Source organism: Pinus tabuliformis, chromosome 7 (assembly GCF_031772625.1).
Source record: "Pinus tabuliformis cultivar Carrire ecotype Pingquan chromosome 7, CPIR1, whole genome shotgun sequence".
NCBI lineage: Eukaryota > Viridiplantae > Streptophyta > Pinopsida > Pinales > Pinaceae > Pinus > Pinus tabuliformis.
Window position 1 is genome coordinate 1,805,051,652 of NC_142293.1, and position 23,081 is coordinate 1,805,074,732.

At 37.1% G+C, this 23,081-nt stretch overlaps 1 pseudogene; it reads right to left on the reverse strand.

Annotated features, from left to right (window-relative positions):
* Positions 1-6,610: 6,610 nt before the first annotated feature.
* The window catches only part of LOC149255573 ((R)-linalool synthase 2, chloroplastic-like), a 149,499-nt pseudogene continuing 133,028 nt past the window's right edge, over positions 6,611-23,081 (reverse strand).

Below are 23,081 nucleotides of genomic sequence, written 5' to 3' on the forward strand. Positions count from 1 at the left end.
GGCAGTCGGGCGGTGGCTAGGCGATTCTCGGAATCGTACAACCACTGCCCGGCTGCCTGTGGGGGCGTGGCCCTAGGCAGCGCGACTACCTTCAGCAGTGCCACCCACGGCCGCGCCCCCACGGGCGGTAGGTGGGCGATTCCTGCAATCACTCAGCCACCACCCGGCTGCCCATGGGGGCGCGGCCCTCGGCGACGCGACTGCAAGCCTGACCCATTTAAAAAAAAAAAAATTGATATAAAAAATAAATAAAACGAATATTTAAAAATAAAAAATGCATTTAATTTTTTGAAACAAATAATATTTATTTTTAAAAAAAATTTAAATGTTTTTTCTTTTTTCTTTTTTCAAAATAAAAATTACTTTTTTTTAACAATGTTAAAAAAATTTAAATCGAAATTTTAAATTTTAAAATTTTTAATATAAAATTTAAATTGTTTTTTTTTAAATGTTTTTAATTTTATTTTATTTTAATTTGAAAATATGTATATTTTTTAAAATTTTCACTGTTTTTTGGTTTTTTTGGTTTTTTTTTTTTAATATATATATATATATAGGTTTTTTTTTAAATGTTTTTAATCTTTATTTTAGTAGTTTTTTAAATATTATGAAATTGAGATCTAATGTGGTTATACGCGGGGCACTCTAAGAGGAAGTGATTTTTATCCTCGATGTTCATATTCTCACAGAGATGGCAGATCCTTTTCATCGATGGTGTTTTAGGAACTGCCCAACGACCCGTTTCACTATGGAGCTCATGAGAGTTCGTTCTAATCTTGGCTATATTAATTTTCTTCTTTGAGCTAGTTAAAACAGAGAGATACTATTGATCTTCTAGTGTGGGGTTGATGACCTCCTTATAATATCTTAATTTTCTTTTAGCTGCTAAATCTTTCTCACACCACATTTTTTCTTTGAACTTAGAAGTAACAATATTTTTAATGTTATTAATGTTTTGCAATGAAACATTCGCGTTGATCTCCCAATGGTTTAACCAGGCCTTGGTGTCTTTATACCAACCTCGTTTGAGCCTTAGGTGGTTTTGGATGGAATTTAAAGCTAGCTTAGGAAGTCTATGGTCTCCTATGTTATTGAGTTTGTGCTTGTACAACAGAAGCCTAGTCATAGCTAGGCTCTCGATAGGGGAGAGACCCACTTCTATAAGGAGAATAGGATAGGGTGTATTTATTTTAATTTTGAGGTTTTACATTATAAAACGCTTCTGGATTTGCTCAATATTTCTCCAAGATTCTCTAGAGATGCTGCAACCCCAAACCTCACATCCATATAAGATAACAGGAGTGACTAAAGTTTCAAAAAGGAACTTCTTTCTATCCCACATTACAAGGTTTGTCGTTTTACAATTATTTTCAAGACCAAAATAATCTTTCCACCCCCCATTAATCCTTTTCTCAATGTTATAGTTCTAGTTGAGCTTGTGATGAATATCAATTTCTAGGTACTTATAAGAAGACACTTCCTCCAAGTTACTATTGTCATACATAAATTTAGTGTAAGTTTCCTTCTTGGATTTGATAATCATAACTTTTGTTTTGTCAGTGTTAACAGTCATACCCATGGTAGAGCAGAAATCCTTAAGAAGTCTAAGTTGCTTATCAAGATCAGATGGGCACCTTGCGAGAAGAACAATATCGTCAGCATATAGAAGAAATATGATGACTATCCCAACTAAGATCGTGCCAGCACAACCTGCTTCCTCTAAACAACCTTCTAGCTTGTCGATGTAAATGCCAAATAGGGTAGGGGATAGGGGGCAACCTCGTTTAACTCTAATATTACACTTAATATCTTTCGACCACCCCTCATTACTCTTTAACTTGGCAATTACATTCTTGTATAACCTTATAGTGGCAGCTCTCAACTCGAAAGGAACCTTTGGCTCTTCTAATCTATTCCATAGGTTGGTTCTAGGAACCGTATTGAAAGCCTTTCTAAGGTCCACAAAGCAACAAAAGAGATTGGATTTATCATTGTGGCATTCTTCCACAATGATCCTAAGCGTAACGAGGTGGTCCGTTGTTGTGTGCTGCCTTCTAAAGCCCGCTTGGCCTTTAGCCCACTTACCTTCACTTTCAAGCCATATGCTCAACTTATTTTCCAAAATAATACCATATAACTTGGTTAAGAGAGGGCTAATCATAATTGCCCGATAGTTAGAGGGGTTATTTGTATCCCCACTTTTAAAAATAGGGATAATGAGGCTCTGAGTGCATGGTTTAGAGAACCCTTGCTTGACCGCTTGATTGAAAAGCTTGTGGATGTGGGGGATGAGGACAGGACCTCCAATTTTTAAGATTTCTGCCTGGTAACCTTCAATGTCCTAAGCTTGCCCATTTGCCAAGCATTTAACACCGTAATCAATGTCTTCTAATGATAAAACTTCTTTCGTTGTGAGTAGGGTTTCAAATTTATCCATGACATTTGGAGATTCATAAAACTTTTTAAGATAGGAATTCCAGTCGTGTAATGCAATTTTATTACTATCTTTAGTTTTCCTAGTTAGAATCTGCCTCCAAAATTTCTTAGGAGCTACCTTAGAGAGGTGTAAGATATTGTCTTGTCTTTTACGAATATATTTCCTTTTTTCCTTTTAGTTAGGACTTTGTATATTTTTATCTTGCAATTTTTAAGATATTCATAAACAACTTCCTTAATTTCTCTCCTTGCACTTTTACAGTATTTGTCATACCATGGGTTGGTTTTTCTATTTCTTTTATTACTTAAGACTTTAATTGGGAACTTGTTAATATAATATGATAGGGTTGTAGTAAAATTATGATAGAGGTCTTCTATGTTGTCTATACTAGATAAAGGAAGCAAAGTAATTTTTAATTCATTTAGAAAGAGATCGTTTTTATTTCTATCAAAGATTAAGTTCTTTTGGCTATAAGGATTATCTTCTATAGGATCTCTATGCATGACAAAATTGAGAGTTATAAGTAAAGGCCTATGATCAGAGCCAGGCTCGTGGTCGTTTAAGATGTCAAAATTTATTATTTTGTTGTATAAAGGGAGATTAGAAATAACATAGTCTACCACGCTACTACTAAGCCCATGGATGCAAGTCATCTGGCTAGAGTTGGGCCACTTCTTTAGACCATTGCAAATTCTGAGACCTTGAGCACTACAAAGCTTGACTAGTTCCGACCCAAACAAATTCTCCCCGAGGTCTTCAGAGCTCCTTTTGTACCGGCTAGCTAGAGTAAGGTCTTCATCTAACTAGAGAGGATTAGCGTTGGAATGATTGGTTAGAAGAATAACTTGGTTTCTTGAAGTTCGAGCATTAAAGTCACCCATTAAAAGGATATTACCTTCATTCCTTAGGCTAGAAATATCATTCTGTAAACCATTGTAAGGACCATTTTTATATAGATTCTTTTTCTTATAAAAGTTAGAATTGATGGGGGGGAATAACAGATTGCTATATAGGTCTTTTTATCATTAATGTCAGTAATCACTATCCAACTATATTGGTTGTAAGGGTCGTTTTTATATATCCTAGCATGGGGGGAGATATTCTTCTTAATGTAACAAGCTATACCCCCAATGCCTCTACTGGAGGATCGCTTGTTCCAAGAAGACCATAGTTCAAAGCCATCTATGTGAGGGACCTTAGATTCTTCGTGCTCCCAAGTTTCAACAAGCAATATAATATCAACATCATTCGAGATCCAACTTAGCTTGGGGTCTTTGCTCCATGGAAAGCCCAACAATTCCAAGAAAGAATCTGGAGCACGTTGAATTTCTATTTATTACTATCTTTTTGGTTTCTATCTTGAATAATGGCTTTTCTATTTCTGATTATTGCCCATTTTCCTTCCTTCCTAGCTTCTTTTACCTTTTGAACCTCATTTCTTAATTCTGCTTGATCTTCTGGAATGAGATCTTCATTTATAAATATTCTCGTTCCTTTTAGACTTGAGGTTTTACTAAGTATGCCATACTTATGGTCAATAGAGCTTACCTTTATTCGGATCAACCTTCCTTTATTCTCAGTTAATTTCCCCAACCTTGTTGCTTCTGTGAGACATGTTGTTTCAATTTGTAATCTATTATGTAATTCTATCTGGGCTATGGCTAAAGTATCCTCGTCTACCTCCTTTTTCAAACCGAAGATTATAAGGTTCAAGGCCCTTTTGTTACGCTCATGGTCTAATTCTATCAATTTTTTCATTTCATCTTTAATTAGTTTGATATCTAATTTACCTGCCACACTATATAGGGTGAGGTGGCTATTAACTTTTTCTTCTAGTTCTTTAATCATGTCCTTCATTTTAAGACTCTCTAAAGTATCATCATCTCCTTGCTGGTATGTTTGGTTTGTATCTTGGTTTTGTTTTTCTATAACCTACAACCTAGTCTCCATTGCCTCCATTTTATTCTCCAATAGTTCTATTTTATTTTCTATTTGTTTTTGGATCTTGTCTTCAAGAGATGTTAATTTATTATCCAACATGGCTTCTAACTCTGTTTGTAGCTTGATTTTTCTTTCTTCTCTACGTTTCTCTAAAGACTCTATATACTCATAAAGGCTCTGTAGAGTAACTGTGCTAGGTCTACCTTTGTTAATCTTTGGTAGTTGTGGTGAATTATTCATACTTGAAAATATATGACCAGATATGTATTACAAAAAGATAAGGAATGTGTGCACCTGATATTAGCAAACCGGACCGCAGACCGCACATGCCCCGGACGAACCACAATGCGCAGACCGGATTGGATCAACAAAATAAAAAATATTATCGCCCTAGATTCCCTGATTTCCAAAGAAAATTTTAAAACACCGACAACCCAAACTTAACCATAGTTAGCAACCTGGTTTCATTCTGTCCTGGGCCTTGGCCTCCAGCCACACGTAAGGGATCTGTACCGAATATCAGAGATCATTGATCTCCACGCACTAAAAGTTCAATTGCCGTTGAATACGAAGAAACAGAGAGAGGGGCCTCTGTCAGAAAATAGTTAAAGGCTATGCGTAACTAACCCTTTCGGTCATCCACCACGAGTCCATGACTCACGAGACAGACTGGAAGTATTTTTATTGTTCCGTGTGACTGCCAGTCATCCGCCAAAGAACTCAGAATAGAAATGAGTGTTCTTCCTCCTCAAGGGTTGTATCCTTGGCAAATACAGATTCGTCGGAGTTGTAGAAGTTAGGGCTTGCTTCTCCGCGCCCACATTGGAGAAACAATTCCACCAACTACTATATTCCTATGTTGCCTTAACATGGGACTCTAGAATTCTTCAGCTCCACCATCTTTTCTGGCTATTCCACCACCTCAAATCCATCTCTGTACGTGTGATTGCTTGTTTCTTGAGAGGGGTTAACACACAGATCCAGATCATATATGGAGCCCTCAGCATAATCTGTCAATTTGATGGGGTTACGTAGGATTCCATTGCAAATCCATTAAAGTAATGAGATTTGGGAGGAGAATGAATAGGGTTTACATAAACCCAGGTTTTGTTTATCTTGTTTTTGTCGTCGATTTCAACTCTTCTCTAGGGTTTATGGCGGTGGGGAAAACGGAGAGTGTCAATGGAGCTCAATGGCAGGAGCCCTTGCAAGCTTCATTTCATCGGAATATATCGTTAGGATTTGGCTCTTCTCTGTTGTAGACGATGGCGGGGTACACTATGGCTTGCAACTTATGGGCCGCAGAGATCTGAGACTACAAAGACTATATATATATATATATATATATATAGTAAGCATGGCTAAATTATATTATCAAAGCTAAATTTATAGTATTTATAGCCATGAGTTTCGCCTCTGTCTCAAAGCAAGGAAACTTGATAGATAAGACGAGTACTTTGCCCCTCGAGGGGGCAAACAGAGCTTACATTGCTTTTAAAAAAGATGGAACAGTATGAGTTCCATAGGAGGGCAAGGCCTTGAGGTGTTTAGACAGTCGACTGATGAAAGATGATCATTTTAGCCTGTACAATAACCTACATTTCTTTTATAATTTACATTACATTTTATTTCATTTCACTTTAATATTATTTTACATTTCATTTTTTTATATAAATAATGTTCATTTTACTTTAATAAATATATATAAACAATGTACAAATATATATTTTACATTTCATTTATATATAAATATGGATGTATATTTCATTTACAATGCACACAATAATTTACATTTCCTTTATAATTTACATTTCATTTCAGTTCAATATTTAATATATATAAATCATCTACATTTCATTTATATTTATAAATAATGTACATTCAATTTAATAAATAGTGAACAAATAAACAATGCACAAATTATAATAAATAATGTAACATAATTCGTTAAATCATTCCCTCTGAAATCAAATTTCATTTAACTTCATACATTTATATTCAAAATTTCCCAATCCTCCTTTTAGAATTGAGATATGAATTACTTTTCTAAATTTTTTATTATTATCATTATATAACTCACAAAGATAGGGCTCAAATGATTTTATTCACATGAGTCACTTCTAAAACCTAATATTTTATATTATCTCCATCCCATAATGTTAAAATCATTACATGCTTCAAGTATCTGATGAGGCTTTATTGCCATGCATAACATGTAGATTAAATTTGTAGTTATAAAGGCACAGGCTCAATGACGGTTGTCATGACCAAATTCTTTATTTCATAGTTCACAACGCTGAAGCCATCTCGGTATTTGTAGAGATGGTAGAAAGCTCTGAGAATGTCAAATGCATGTTTTTTGCAAGTGATTGGAACATTGCTATCAGGTCTCAGATACTCCCAATTTAGTTCCTTTAGTAATTTGTTGACCATGGAGTTGATATGATTGATCTCATCTTCCTTTGTTGACTCGGGATTCTCTTCCATATAACATGATATACACGAAGATTTTTCTCCACGGCTCCTCTCAGCCTGCACTTTCCATCCCAGTAAATCGTTTATCCAACTCTAAATTAGAACCAATCATGCAATGCAAAGAAAAACTAACCAATCATGCAATCCAAAGAAAAACTCCTTCCATTGGATTTAATAGAGAGGGTTGTTGAAAATGTAATTTCAACTGCGCAACAGTTGAGCTATGCAGCAGCATGGAAACATTGCCGACGAGCGATCGCCGATATCGCATCGGCGAAGTCGCAGTGGAGGACTTACAAAGAGGCATTTATATGTTGCAATGAGCGATCGCGGATATCGCATCGACGTATCGCTGTCGGCATTATCAATGTGGTGGAGCCTTTGCACATATATATAGTCGCGATTCGATGAGCCGGACCCGACGGGTGTTTAACATTTTGTTTCATATTATTTCAGTTTTGCAGCGGCCCCTTTTTTCCCGTGTTTTAATGTTTTTCAGGCATATGTTATTATATATTGCATCGGCGGATATCACTTCGGCATTTCGCTATCGGCGAAACCAAAGGAGCGGGACTTTTGTATAAGGCATGTATCCGACCCGATGGAGCGGACCCGATAGCATTATAAATGTTTTTTGATAAATTTTCAAGTCCGCGTGCTCAGGCCATTTTCAATGTATTTTATGCATTTTCGTTATATAACGAAATATAAGGAAAAATAAAGGATTGGAGGCATTGGCCCAGATCGCGATCGGCATATCGCAATCGGGGAAACGAAGGGTGCACAACTTTTTCATATATGCGCACTATGCGATGGATCCCGGACCCGATAGAGAATATCGACTGCAGTTTATATAATATCGCGTCCAGTAGGGGAATCGGCCATTGGCAATCAACTGAGTTGTGTGCGAACCTCCGGAAGTGACGATAGAGAAGATATATATGTGGGCGGTATTGTTCAAAGGCGCGGAGCTGTTAAAGCAAGCATGGAGCAGTACAGCGCAGCAGGCAGAAGCATTCAATTCACAGTATGGCCGAGAAGAAGCAGGTTGCAATCCAACTCTTACACATTGAATTTTTCAGCTACCGCAGTAAAAGCTCAGCTCAGTCAAGGACGATAAGGACAACCTCGAGTAGTTGACAGCATGGGACTCCATTTTTGTTCATTAAAGCATTCAGATTTTGTATGTAATGTGTGTGTGTTGTAGTCCGTTGAGAGAGGTAGAGAGAGTGCGAGTGAAGGTAGAAGCGCAACAGCGCAAGTGAATGAATGTTAGTAATACGCAGCAGCGTAGTATACTGAATGGAATGGGAAAGGAATGAATAGAGCAGCACTGTGTTTTTTTTGGTGAATCCCTCTGAATGAAAGAGGATGAATTTTGTATCAGTAATTTTATTTTAATGAATACAAAGCCTTTTATGGGTGTGTAATACTCTGTTCTCAGAAATAAATTTCTAGCCTTCCGCTGTGTTAAGATCCTGGAGAGAAACAGAGCATTGTTCTTTGTGCTCAATTTATTTTGTTTTTGGGATTTTGACAGAAAAATCCCCAACAGTGGTATCAGAGCCAGTTCAGGCTCTTTGAAAGGTGTCAAAGAAGTTGAAGGAAGGTTTCTTGTTGAAGCAACTTCTCCAGCGGCGTGAAGACTCAGCAAAAGAGTCAAGTCAAGAATGCAAGGAATGGCCAGCACAAGCACTGGCATGGGTATGTTTAATATCCAGCTCCCACCGTTTAATGGGACAAACTATGACTACTGGGCAATAACCATGAGAGCCTTGTTTACCTCACAAGATTTATGGGAATTAGTTGAGGATGGTTTTGAAAAACCAGCAGATGAAAATGGGTTTAATAGATTAACTCAGGCAGAGAAGGATTTGTTGAAAAGCAATAGGAAGAAGGATTCAAAAGCCCTTGTATTTTTGTATCAAGCAGTGGACCAAAGTGTGTTTCCAAGGATAGCAACAGCCAAGACATCCAAAGAAGCATGGAAAACTCTCAACACAGCCTATCAAGGCATGGAGAAAGTGAAGACAGCAAAACTACAATTGCTGAGGAAAGATTTTGAGAACCTGTGCATGAAAGAGTCAGACAATATTGACTCATTCTTCACACATGTAATTGGTCTGGTCACACAGATAAGGACTCATGGAGAGACTCTTGAAGAAAGGAGGATTGTGGAGAAAATATTGAGAGTCTTACCCTCAAGGTTCCATGTGATTGTCACCACCATAGAAGAGACAAAGGATCTCTCAAACTTTTCAGTTGATGAACTTCATGCATCACTGATTACACATGAGCAGAGGTTGAGTAGGAATGAAAAATCATCTCTAGAGCAAGCCTTCAAGACCCAGATGTCCTTTGGAAGAGGAAGAGGTCAAGGCAGAGGAAACAAGAGAGGAAGAGGCAGAAGCCAAAACAGAGGTGGAAGGAACAGTCCAGCAAATGCTCAAGGAAGAGGCAGCAACCCAAATCAGAACCAAGGCCAAGGCAGCAGCCAAAAAAGTGGACAACATCATGCTCAAGGACAAAGGTATGAAAAATCCAATGTCCAATGTTATTACTGTAAAAAATATGGGCATTATGCCAATGAATGTAGGAAGAAGCAGCATGATATGAGCAATAGATCTAGTGCAAATATCACTAGAGAAAATATCAGCCAAGATAATGTATTGTTAGCTTGTAATATGGCTGAAACAAACAGTGAAGACATATGGTTTCTAGACTCCGGTTGTAGTAACCATATGACAGGAAACATGGCCCTGTTTTCTGCTTTAGACCAAAGTGTGAAGTCACAAGTCACACTTGGGACTGATAGCAAAATTTCTGTTATGGGTAAAGGAGAAGTTAAAATATTTACAAAGAAAGGTGAAAAGAAAACCATAGCAGATGTCTATTATGTTCCTGGAATGAGATGTAACCTCTTGAGTATTGGACAACTTGTTCAAAAGGGGTACAATGTTTTCTTTGAGAATGATGTATGCACCATCATGGATAGAGCACCCAGTAAGCGATGCATTGCTGAAGTAAAAATGACGAGGAACAGGATGTTCCCTCTCAGAATAAGGGCAAATTTGAAAAACAAAGAAGAAATTGCAGCAGTTTCCCAAGAGGCTTTCCAAAGTGTGCCAAAGGATGAAAATTGGTTGTGGCACTTGAGATTTGGACATCTCAACTTTGGAGGTCTTAACTTGTTGAGCAGAAAAGGGATGGTAAGAGGATTACCATTGATAGAGAAACCGGACAGCCTTTGTGAAGGTTGCATATTGGGGAAACAACACAGAGAAAGTTTTCCAAGCGGGAAAAGCATAAGGGCAAAAGCACCCTTAGAAATTGTCCACTCAGATTTATGTGGACCGATGCAAAATCCATCTTTAGCTGGCAGCCAATATTTTCTAACATTTATTGATGATTTTACAAGAAAGACTTGGGTCTATTTCCTCAAGAACAAAAGTGAAGTGTTTGAAAAATTCCAAAATTTCAAAGCACTTGTGGAAAATCAAAGTGGGTTGCGCATCAAAGTTTTGAGAACTGACAGAGGAGGTGAATATATCTCCAAAGAATTCCTATGGTTTTGTAGAGAAAATGGAATCCATAAGCAATTTACAGCAAGGTACACCCCACAGCAAAATGGAGTTGCCGAAAGGAAGAACAGGACCATCATGGATATGGCGAGGAGCATGTTGAAGGCAAAGCATTTGCCAAATGATTATTGGGCTGAAGCTGTAAACTCTGCAGTATATATCTTGAATAGATGCCCAACAAAAGCAGTGATGAACAAAGTGCCGGAAGAAGCATAGAGTGGGAGAAAGTAAGGAGTCACCCACATGAAAGTTTTTGGTTATGTGGCTTATGCACACATTCCAGATCAGCTAAGGAGGAAGTTGGACAGCAAAGGGGAGAAATGTATCTTCATTGGATATAGTGAGGAATCCAAAGCTTACAGGTTGTATATCCCATCCACCAAGAAGTTTTTTGTGAGTAGAGATGTTCAATTTATTGAGGAGGAAGCTTGGGATGGAAGCATAGAGAAAACAGTGAATGTTAAAAACTGTTTGTCTCATGATGAAGATGATGAGGAGATGGCTGAAACACATCCCCAAACAGCAGCGCCAACACAAGGACAACAAGCAACAACCTTGAGGAGAAATGAGAGTGCTTCTCCAAGTACACCACAAGGAGGAGATTCAAGTGCATCTTCAAGCACTTGCACACCAAATGAAAGAGGTAAGAAGTTTATGATGAAGGTATGAATTCATTGTTTGCTTTGTATTGTCATGTTGATGATCCTATTCATTTCGAAGATGCTATTAAAGATAAGAAATGGATAGAAGCTATGGATGAGGAGATGAATGCCATAGAAAGAAACAAGACATGGGATTTGGTTGAGCTACCAAAAGGTAAAGAAGTCATTGGAGTCAAATGGGTCTATAAGACCAAGTGCAATGTTGAAGGAAAAATTGAAAGACACAAGGCAAGGCTAGTTGTCAAGGGATACAAGCAGTAGTATGGGAGAGATTATGAGGAGACTTTCGCACTGGTTGCAAGAATAGAAACCGTGAGAGCAGTGATGTCCATAGCAGCACAAAACAAATGGAAAGTCTACCAAATGGATGTGAAGTCAACATTCCTAAATGGAGTGTTAAAGGAGGAGGTTTATATTGAACAGCCTCTAGGCTATGAGAAGAAAGGCCAAGAGCACAAAGTGTGCAGATTGAAGAAAGCTCTTTATGGGCTGAAGCAAGTGCCAAGAGCGTGGTACAGTAGGATAGATTCCTATCTACTAGAAAATGAATTTGACAAATGTGAGGGAGAACCCATAATCTACATCAAAGAAAAGGATGGTAAGATTTTAATTGTAGTATTATATGTTGATGATGTGATTTTTACTAGTAATGATGACTACCTCAATGAAAATTTTAAATCAGTCATGAAAGAAGAATTTGAGATGACTGACATGGGTTTGCTGAGATACTTCTTAGGAATAGAAGTAGATCAAAATGAAAATGGAATTTTTATCTCACAGGCAAAATATGTAAATGAAGTGTTGGAAAGATTCCATATGCAAGAGTGCAAGGCAGCAATCACTCCCACAGTAATGGGATTAAAACTCAGCAAAGAGGACAGCAACAAGGATTTTGATCCTAGCTTGTATAAGAGAATAGTTGGCAGCCTTATGTATTTAACTGCAACTAGGCCTGACATAATGTTTGCTGTTAGTTTGATTTCCAGATTCATGCAGAGGCCAAAAGAGGCACATTGACAAGCAGCAAAAAGAATTCTGAGAGGCAGAATATGTGGCAGCTACAGCAGCAGCATGTCAAGCAGTGTGGATGAGAAAAATGCTAAGAAGCTTAGGCCAAGAGCAGGCAAAAGCAACAGTGATTTTTTGTGACAATAGCTCGGCTATTGCATTATCAAAGAATTCAGTGTTTCATAAGAGAACGAAACACATTGACACCGGGTTCCACTATATCAGAGAATTGGTAAGCAATGGAGAAATCACTTTACAACATTGCAGGACTCAGGAACAGGTAGCAGACATTTTGGCTTTTGACAAAGCCATTAGATCAGAAAAGCTTTGAATTTTTGAGGAAGTGTTTGGGTATGATTGAATGCCCAGCAGTTGAAATTAAAGGGAAGTGTTGAAAATGTAATTTCAACTGCGCAACAGTTGAGCCGTGCAGCAGCATGGAAACATCGCTGACGAGCGATCGCCGATATCACATCGGTGAAGTCGTAGTGGAGGACTTACAAAGAGGCATTTATATGTTGCGATGAGCGATCGCCGATATCGCATCGACGTATCACTATCGGAATTATCAATGTGGCGGAGCCTTTGCACATATATATAGTCGTGATCCGATGAGCCAGACCCGATGGGTGTTTAACATTTTGTTTCATATTATTTCAGTTCCGCAGCGGCCCCTTTTTTCCCGTGTTTTAATGTTTTCCAGGCATATGTTATAATATATTGCATCGGCGGATATCACATCGGCATTTCGCTATCGGCGAAACCAAAGGAGCGGGACTTTTGTATAAGGCATGTATCCGACCCGATGGAGCGGACCCGATAGCATTATAAATGGTTTTTGATAAATTTTCAAGTCCGCGCGCTCAGGCCATTTTCAATGTATTTTATGCATTTTCGTTATATAACGAAATATAAGGAAAAGCAAAGGATTGGAGGCATTGGCCCAGATCGCGATCGGCATATCGCAATCGGGGAAACCAAGGGTGCACAACTTTTTCATATATGCGCGTTATGCGATGGATCCCGGACCCGATAGAGAATATCGACTGCAGTTTATATAATATCACGTCCAGCAGGGGAATCGGCCATCGGCAATCGACTGAGTTGTGTGCGAACCTCCGGAAGTGGCGATACAGAAGATATATATGTGGGCAGTATTGTTCAAAGGCGCGGAGCAGTTAAAGCAAGCATGGAGCAGTACAACGCAGCGGGCAGAAGCATTCAATTCGCAGTATGGCCGAGAAGAAGCAGGTTGCAATCCAACTCTTACACATTGAATTTTTCAGCTACCGCAGTAAAAGTTCAGCTCAGTCAAGGACGAGAAGGACAGCCTCGAGCAGTTCACAGCATGGGACTCCATTTTTGTTCATTAAAGCATTCAGATTTTGTATGTAATGTGTGTGTGTTGTAGTCCGTTGAGAGAGGTAGAGAGAGTGGGAGTGAAGGTAGAAGCGCAACAGTGCAAGTGAATGAATGTTAGTAATACGCAGCAGCGTAGTATACTGAATGGAATGGGAAATGAATGAATAGAGCAGCACTGTGTTTTTTTTGGTGAATCCCTCTGAATGAAAGAGGATGAATTTTGTATCAGTAATTTTATTTTAATGAATACAAAGCCTTTTATGGGTGTGTAATACTCTGTTCTCATAAATAAATTTCTAGCCTTCCGCTGTGTTAAGATCCTGGAGAGAAATAGAGCATTGTTCTTTGTGCTCAATTTATTTTGTTTTTGGGATTTTGACAGAAAAATCCCCAACAAGGGTCACATGATATCCCTGGTAACTGTGAATGTCGCCTTTTAGTGGGAGAATGGAAGATGCCACATCATTGAGCCTGGAAGGAAAGTCAATTTCTTGTAGTATGTGATGAGGAAAGGGAATGCCCAACGTCAGAATGGGTTGCAATGTGCCGATGCGATAACCGAAACTAACTTTCCCGTTATCCAGGTACTCCTCAAATGTTGGCAAAAAACCACTGAAAATCTACTTCGCTTCTTTCATATAAGCATCAATATAAGCCTCCAACTGCACAGGCAACATCACAAACAAAGCAAATGAACTTATAATCACATTACGTTCTCACAAAGAAATAGTTGTGTATGTATGCTTTATTACTGTACATACAGCCTTTTGGGCATAGTTGAGCGTGTCTCGGCCTTGACACTTTTCTGCTTCTCCTGCCATTTCGTTAACGGTTTCGTAAAGCACCATATATACTCCTTTCATATATTCTGGCAGCCACTCCGTCGCAGACGGATGCCACCTGATCATATAAACACAAATTTCGGTCAAGTAAATTAGTTCCTAAAGATTAATGGAGTGATGAAGCTTACATTCTTCTAAAATTCTTTGAATTGGTCATCGCCAGTACAACCTCTTAACTGCCGCTGTGAAGAGTTCTAGCTCATCCATCGTTCCAAAGGTGTCGTAAATATCGTCAAGAACCGTGCCAAGATGACTTATTTTGGCAAATCCAAGTCTGAACGAAGAATGTTGAGGTTCACTGTCAATGCAAGATGCCAAAGTGTAATATTCCACGTGACGATGCCGAGGGAAGGTCATTTGAGAGAAACCCGAATCTTTCCACCATCTACACACAAAGTTCATAGATTTCACGTTATTTTACAGTAGACCACTCAAATCCTAGTTTGTCTTCTAAACAGATACTATCCGATGACATAATTCATCACATCACCTGGAGAGAAGTTTTAGCTCTTGCTGTTGTAAAGAGTGAAACATATTGAACTCCAACTTTGCAAGTTCTAGAAGTTTTTGGGTCTTCATATTTGGCGTCCTGCCAACAAACAAATGTAACGAACATTAATTGAAAATTTGACAGGAAATCTAAATTGTTAACACATTTTTTGTGAAAAGCAACAATGTCCCTTGGCTTAATGGACAAAACACCATCAAATGGCCTAACTGTATCTGTTTATATATCAAAGAACATATATCCATCTTCATCCAGATTTAATAAGGCTTTGGATTTCTCTCAACATAAGTGGATCGATGGAACTTTGCGAATAAAAAATGTTGTTACACGATGAAATCATGGACCTACAAATAAATGGGGTCCTGTCCAAATACGTCGATGTAGTTCCTTGCTTCCAATCTTGGCAAATTTATATGCCAACCATATTCCAGAACGTACGATATCTGCCAACAACAAAATTTAAATTGTTATAAAATACAGATCACAACATATGTGTAAATTAGGCTATGTCATGTTATGATGATAGTATGACCCCCTCACCTCTCGTGAAAGACCGCAGACCGGAAGCTTTAGTATGGCTTCTTTTAAATATATTGTAGAGAAGATTTCTGCCTCTTCCATAACTTTCTTTGGGAAGCCCGAAATAAGTTGAGAACACTTCTTATCTCTCCCTCTGTTTGAATGGCCGAACATGCAAACTGCCCTTTTTGTACTTTGAAGTCTTCTAACACATCTGATTTTAACGTATAATGTATTAGCAATAAATGTCTGGCAGTAGATGGAAGTTCAGAGCTATCATAAAAGAACTTCAAGGATTAATAGATTTTTATGTATAACTGAAGACACCAGGTATCCGTGTAGTCGAAGAGTTCGAAGCCCCAAGGCAGTTGAGTTGAGATCGGCAACAACACTATCTCTTGCACACCCAATGCCTTTTTCGTTCCAATAACTATAGAAAATGGTCAACAGTAAGAGGATTTCAATATTTCTTTTAAAAGCTAATTTTTCAGATTCCTCGAAATTGAAACGAGGATAGTTTTTATGTGCCCTCGAATTTCTAAATTAGGATTACATTTTTTACAGGAAGAGAAAAAATTCTGAAGGTTATGGATACACTTAAAGATCAATGATTCCTCACCTGTTTGAGAAAAAAACAACAATAGAAATGTTACGGAACCAATTCAGAATAATTGGATTCAGTCACAGATTACCTTGTCATGCTCACATAGATTAGTGATCAACTTGCTGCAGTTGAGGAAAAGATAACAGGTGCAGATCATGGCACTGACTGGATTTCCAACTTCATGTCAAAGTTATTTGTACTTGTAAGAATCTTCATACTGTGAGAATATATTTACAAGAAGAATTGAATTGAGTTAAAAAAATAACCAGAAGGGTGGTGATCAAAACATAACAAACAAACAAGGGTCCAGGTAAACTACCTAATAAAGATAAGGACAGTAATAATGAGTCAACCTCATATTGAAGGAAAAAGAAGTTCAATAAAAACAACTACTAAAATTAAATCAATAAATTTGTTTGGGAAGAATATAGAAATAAATTTGTATTTGCAGCCTTTTGTATGGACTCAAGTAAGGCAACTAAAACATGACATGGTATCTTGTATACGGTTAATAGAAATAATTGTTCAATTTAAGATGGAGGATATTATTATCTTATATATATGAATAGGCATGAGTATGAGGATTCGTATTCTTACTGATTAGCCGAGGATCTGCAGTGTCTCTAGTTGTTTTGAGACATATTTTTGTGGGATGGACATACTAAAAGAAAAGCTATGTAAATGAAAACTTTCCTTTATATATAGGCAAATATCCAGCAGTGAGCAAATTATTGGTATATAAGTGAGTCAATTATTCGTATATATGGATATATGCAAATGAGCCAATGATTTATTGTCTTTTTTATCTCATCCACACCTTACAAAAATGCAAAAACAGTAAACCAGGAACTAGCTTACTATTATCATACTTGCTATCTATATTATATATATGAGAGAGTACTACATCTCACTGTTGGTTTGCCTCGACTAATCGCAAACGTAACAGGATGTGATGTCTAAGCGAAAAAATGTAATCTCTTTACACACAAAGTCAAAATGTTTACGATGTCAAAGTTTCTGTCGCAGTTGGAAGAATCGTGTATTTCATTAAATAGAATATCATGTTGTTTTTAAGGTGTCTTCTAAAAAGAAATGTTTTTTGTTTCCATTTTTTCTTTAAAAAAACAAAAAATACACCTTTTTTTTCCACATTTTTTTAACCTTTTTCAAAACATTAATAACTAAATTTATGAAAATTAATCTTTAAGTAAAAAAATACAATCATTAAAACCCATCATCCAAATCATCGTGTGGCATCTCCTTCTGTCGTAGTCTTATCGCATATCCACTGACCAGCTCTGTAACCCTCCAACTGTCTCCAACTGTCTTTTTTTTCGGAGGGCTAAAAGTCGCTATCTTGTACTGTCACCCGAATCTTTAAATAGATAAATAAATAGAATACACCAATCACCCGAATCTTTTTTTCGGAGGGCTACAAAGTCTCTATCTTGTACTGTCAATGGTCACTTCAAGAACAAATGACAAAGGGTTTCCTATATATTTTGAACACAAACCTATTAAGTTACATTGAAAAAAACAAAAAAAGCATAATAAGGCTAAGTCTCATAGATGAGAAAAGGAAGTTGTTGAAAAATTAATATGTTAAAATTTATTAATTATAAAATTAATGATACATGTATTTTTTTTCAAGATATTTAATAGAATATTCAACAAAATTCTTAACTATGAAGACTCTTAAACTGTAAATAGATTTTGTTACAATACCATGGCATACTAATACCACATTCCAAAAAAACCATAACTTTGCTCATATGACATTTTTTAATTAAACTATTTAATTTAAAAGACAAAAAGAGCATAACTACACCTGAGATCAATCACAACCTTTAATTTGTGACCAATACTAGAAATATTTTAGAATATTCTATGGAAGTTAAATCTTTACCATCCATCTAATAATTATTGATATTTAAATTAAAATTGTTGAAGTCCTATTTCAAAATAGGTACACCTATTCACATAATTATTCAAGCTAATCACACAATTTGGTACAATATAATAAATATGGTGTATAAAGATGACGTGTAGTAAATCTAGTTAACTTCTCAAATTAATAGCTTTTATTTATGAAAAGGTTGAGGTAGGAATAACTCCATGTGTTATTTTTCATTAAGGTGAGCCATACATTAATACAAAGAGAAGGTTTCATCTTTAACGAAGAGTGAGTGACTCTTCTCTTCTAATCTATTATATTTACAATTTACCATAATCAAAACGATTAGGTATCTATCATTCCACCCTTGATCCAAAGCGGTGTTCGTAAGTCCAAGGATTTTTTTGAAGTTTTCAAACTTTTCTCTTCCAAATAGTTTGGTGAATATGTTTGCAATTTGCTCACTTGTGAAGCAATCTTAAATGAGTCTTGGCCTATACATGATATCTAAGGAGATATTACTTTGTGTTGATGTGCTTTGTTTGATCATGGAATCTAGGATTGTTGGCCAACTTAACTGCATGAGTATGTCAACCATAAGAGGAATAGAATTCATCAATTTCCCCTTTAAATATTCATTTCATCAATTTCTCCTTCAAATATTCAAGTCTTTTTCTGAGCCACACAATATCCTTTTTTGATTCTGTACTTGCCACATATTTTGCCTCATTTGAGAAATTTGCTATAATTAATTGTTTGTGTAACACTTGCTCTCATCCCTTTGTTCTGTCTTAGACTATGGGAGTTATTACTTATGACTTAACCCAACCTCTAAAGTTTGTTATGAATATGGGGTTACAAAAATTCCTTCTTTTCCAAAGGTTGCAGGAATAAATTATGATGTCACCATTGTGTCTAGCTCATCAAGATCTTTATGGTGATATAATTTTCATCTCAATCTGATTCCTCGATTGAAATTTATGTCATACTTAAGTTCGCGCAATCACCTAATGCCACGTGACATCCATGTGTAACCCACATAGAATCCACGCGACTCTTCCAAGTTCCCACAGAAAGTTTCATGTCATTCTACGTCACCCTACATAGGACCCATATGTAAGGTAGTTCCCCAGCATGAGGTTCCATAATATTTCCACCAACCCAAAAAACCAAGAGGTTTATAAGATTAGTGATATCATGTTTTGAATCCCCCTACACCCCCGATTAACTCTCAGTTGACTAAAGGGGGCCCTTGGGTGAAAAAGGACCATTGATTTGTCCCATGCCCTAGTCATACCCCTCGGAAATAATGCACCATGTAACAGGGGACCCACGGAAAGAAACCTCATGTCAGACCCCTCCTGGGTAGTAAACCCACAATGGACCAAGGGGACCTGAAATGAACAGAGTTCGTCGATCTAACTACCTCACAATCATGTCGTCCCTCGTAGTTAACCCATAATGGACCAAGGGACCCAAAATGAATAGAGGTCGTTGATCTAGCTACCTTGTAATCACATCGTACAGAGTAGCCTACTCATTATGAAGGCCAAAATATTGATTCAATGAGTAGTGGGTGGTCCCGCCAGTTAATGGCCCCAACATACGAGAATGTTTCAGGGAAATTTCTACTCTGTATAGCACTACCACCATCAGGAAATATTCAAGGGTTAAATACCACCAATAAGTAGTGCGTAGTTCAATTAATTAATGGGTCTAATAGAAGAACCTTTTCACAACAGCTGCTACCATTGCTCCACTACCATTGAATGTTCCATGTTATATCACATAGGTGCTACAATGACAAGTAGTGGGTAGTGATAAGGTTCTGCCTCAACATTAATATGGTTCCACACTAACTCACCACTACCATGTGACATCTACGTGGCACTTCCACGTTACATTGGTGCATGGGTCCCACCAGTCCCACTTCATGTTTCACAATGATCTTACATTATATACAATCATCAACTCTTATTGAAGTCTAACATACCCGAAGCATCTAGATCCCAGATACAAGTGCCAACGATAGAAGGATAGTCTAGCCAAGAAACATATTCGAGCTCGAGAAGCTTGATAGCTTTGGATCAACCACTAAAATTGTTAAAGAGTGCCAAACCTTAGCTCCTTAGGAATTAAGCCCTAATACCAAGTACCAAGGATGCTTTTGAGAAAGTTTAGAAGGATTCCTTATGACTAAGGCATCTTCTCAGAATCACCAAATTTCTGAGAATGGTTGTCTCAACCTAAGCATAGGCTCTCAAGGGAAATGTGCCATATTGAAACAATGAATCTCAAGATATCACAATTTATTGTTATACTCACAACAATATATAAGTGCGTATAAACCATAAAAACATTTGTGCTCATTTAACATCGAATGTATATAAATTAAACTTATGTAAAATATCCTATAAACCAACTCATAGTAAGGAATTGCCCAAACTCATAAATAGATAAGTTAACTGATAACTTATTCGATGACAAGTTATCTGAGTAAACTTCAGATAACCAATCACAATCATGCAAGTGTGTTAGAAAGTGAGAGATGAATAGAGAGAGATTGCACAATATAACACAAATCACTCTATGTTTATTGATCACACAAATTAGTTACATATATAAGAATTAGATCATCGACTTCTAGATGATAAGATTCAAAGAAGGTGGATCTATGACTCATAGACAACTCACACACATAGGGAAATAACTACTTCTAGAATGACACCTAGGGACTCACAATGACAACTCACACATCACATGGAAGCATTAATTCCAACACCCTCCCTTAATGCTTACATGGAAGATATAGAGAAACACACATTACAACAATAAATGAATCTTTGTCTGACTGGTCTTCATGAGAACTCACATCCACTCTGGAATCTCGCAAACATGACTCTTTCTTCAGCACCACATCTTTGAGGTGGATCTCCATTTAAAACATAAACGCTTCAGACCATCGTTGATGTGCTTTGTAGAATTAGTGCTTCTCAAACTCCCGAAGCACAATGGGCCAGTCTTGATATTGAACCATCCTATGGAACTACCACCATCTGTGAATCCACGACCCTCTACAGCCTTCACCAATTATCTAGGATAACATTCTTAGTACATAATGTGCATACAATTCTGCAACTTGACATTATAAAATAACTTGTACTGATGCTCCCGAAGCACGATGGGTCACACCAGCTTGACCTTATTAAGAACTCCCTATGACTAATGCTCTCAGAGCACGATAGATCACATTAGTTTGTTAATCAGTTGGTCTGTTCTTTGTAGTTTTCAATCATATTTTTATGCACCAAAATAACTTTACAACCAAGAAAAATACAAATATGAATATGATCCCTCACACACTTCCCCTTTTTTATTTTTATTTTTAATCATAAAAACGATAACCAAAAAAAAAAGAATTGGCCCAAAATAGAGTCATGATGTGATGATCCTCGTATGGAATTTTTTATCTTGTGATAATGGTCACGAGATTTTGATTAATCCCATTTTTGGTGCAGTCAAACAATTATTGGACCCGTCTCACCCATATGATATACCTGACATCACATTTTGAATTGTATCGGCCGTGGAATTTTGATAGTTCTTTGGGACTCATTCTCAGAGCTTTCGCTCGACATTCAACCACATCATTTTGCTCAAAAGGTGCACACTTCCGTTCTCGGAACTATCGTTCAATGAAGTTGATTTTCGACTGAAGAAGAAAGTTGATTAGAACAATATTTGTGGAATTGGAAATTGAGGGCTCGCGGCGGCAGAAGTTTTGAAGCCAAACCCTTACTTGCATGTTCCTGCACAGTGGTTTGCACAACCCCAACTTCTCGTGGACCACACTGATGATGAAAGCTATGCATTAAAACATGAATTTATACTGCCATGATCAAGGTGAACACTAAGAATTCCATTGCTTTGTAGATAATTACTATGAATTTGCTATGTACCGATTGATCTTATGCCAGAAACAATTATCCACAGAGAACAGGAAGCTATCTATAGTAGCTGACTTTTTGAATTTTCTGAGCAACAACCTTTTGGAGGTGAGCAGGTGACGACCTCTATCTCAGCGCATATTTTCATTTCCATCCCTTTTGATCTCACCGCGACATAGAAAGCACCTCATCACCCATCTCCAGATTGGTCGAGATTATGCTACGAAGATAACCAGACACTTATGCTTCCGCTTCTAGGTTCTTTTTCTTGCCTTAGTGAGTAAATTCAGGCCGAAGAATCCAAACACTTCTTAAAGAAGAAAAACAAGAAAATGATAAGATCTTTACTACATACAGGAACACAAAATCTCATAATAAGTATGGAAATAAAACATTTAATTAATCTATTTACATAGCATCAATAATCTCAACACTCTCTCACATTTTCCTAGCCCTCCCTTGAGGGATTCAAGCCGGTACTCATTCTAATACCATGTTAGAAATTGAGTGATGAGCAGAGAGAGATTGCACAACACAACACAAATCACTCTATGTTTATTGATCACACAAATTAGTTACATATATAAGAATTAGATCATCGACTTCTAGATGATAAGATCTAAAGAAGGTGGATCTATGACACATAAACAACTCACACACATAGGGAAATAACTGTTGGCCCACAGTTTTGGTCTTTTTTTGCTGAAGGAAACTTACTTAATCCTTATATTTTCCATCCATTTTCCATCACATACATCTCATTTTGGTGAAATTTATGCATATTCAGGTATTTAATTTTAATTTTGCAATTTTTTGAAGTTTTTATGAAAATTGAGTTTCAAGTGCAATTTTGGACAGAATAAAAAATTCCCGTAATCGCTATGTGGTTGACATATTTGCAAGACACTTGGGCTCGAGCTGAATGCATGAATGGAAATCTTGGGAACTAGGACTAAACCAATTCCACTTGGTTCAGTCAAAACAAGCTTTATTAGGCTCGGTTAAGGCTAGTCAAACATGACTAGTCACCCAAAAGATCCCTAGGAAATAGGGCAATTTTATGATTTCATCGGATTGTCCATATTTCTAGTGAGAGATTGGATGGATTCGATTTAGATAGATGAATATGAATAGATATGATTGTTAGAGAGACTTTAGATCAATTTTTTTCAGAATCTTCTATTTAAGCCAAGACTTTGAAGGCTTATGATATGAATTTTTTATATAACTTTATGTTGAGACATTTGGATTTTGGAGATTAATTTGAAGAACCTATTCTACTTTCATTTTGATGTTCATTG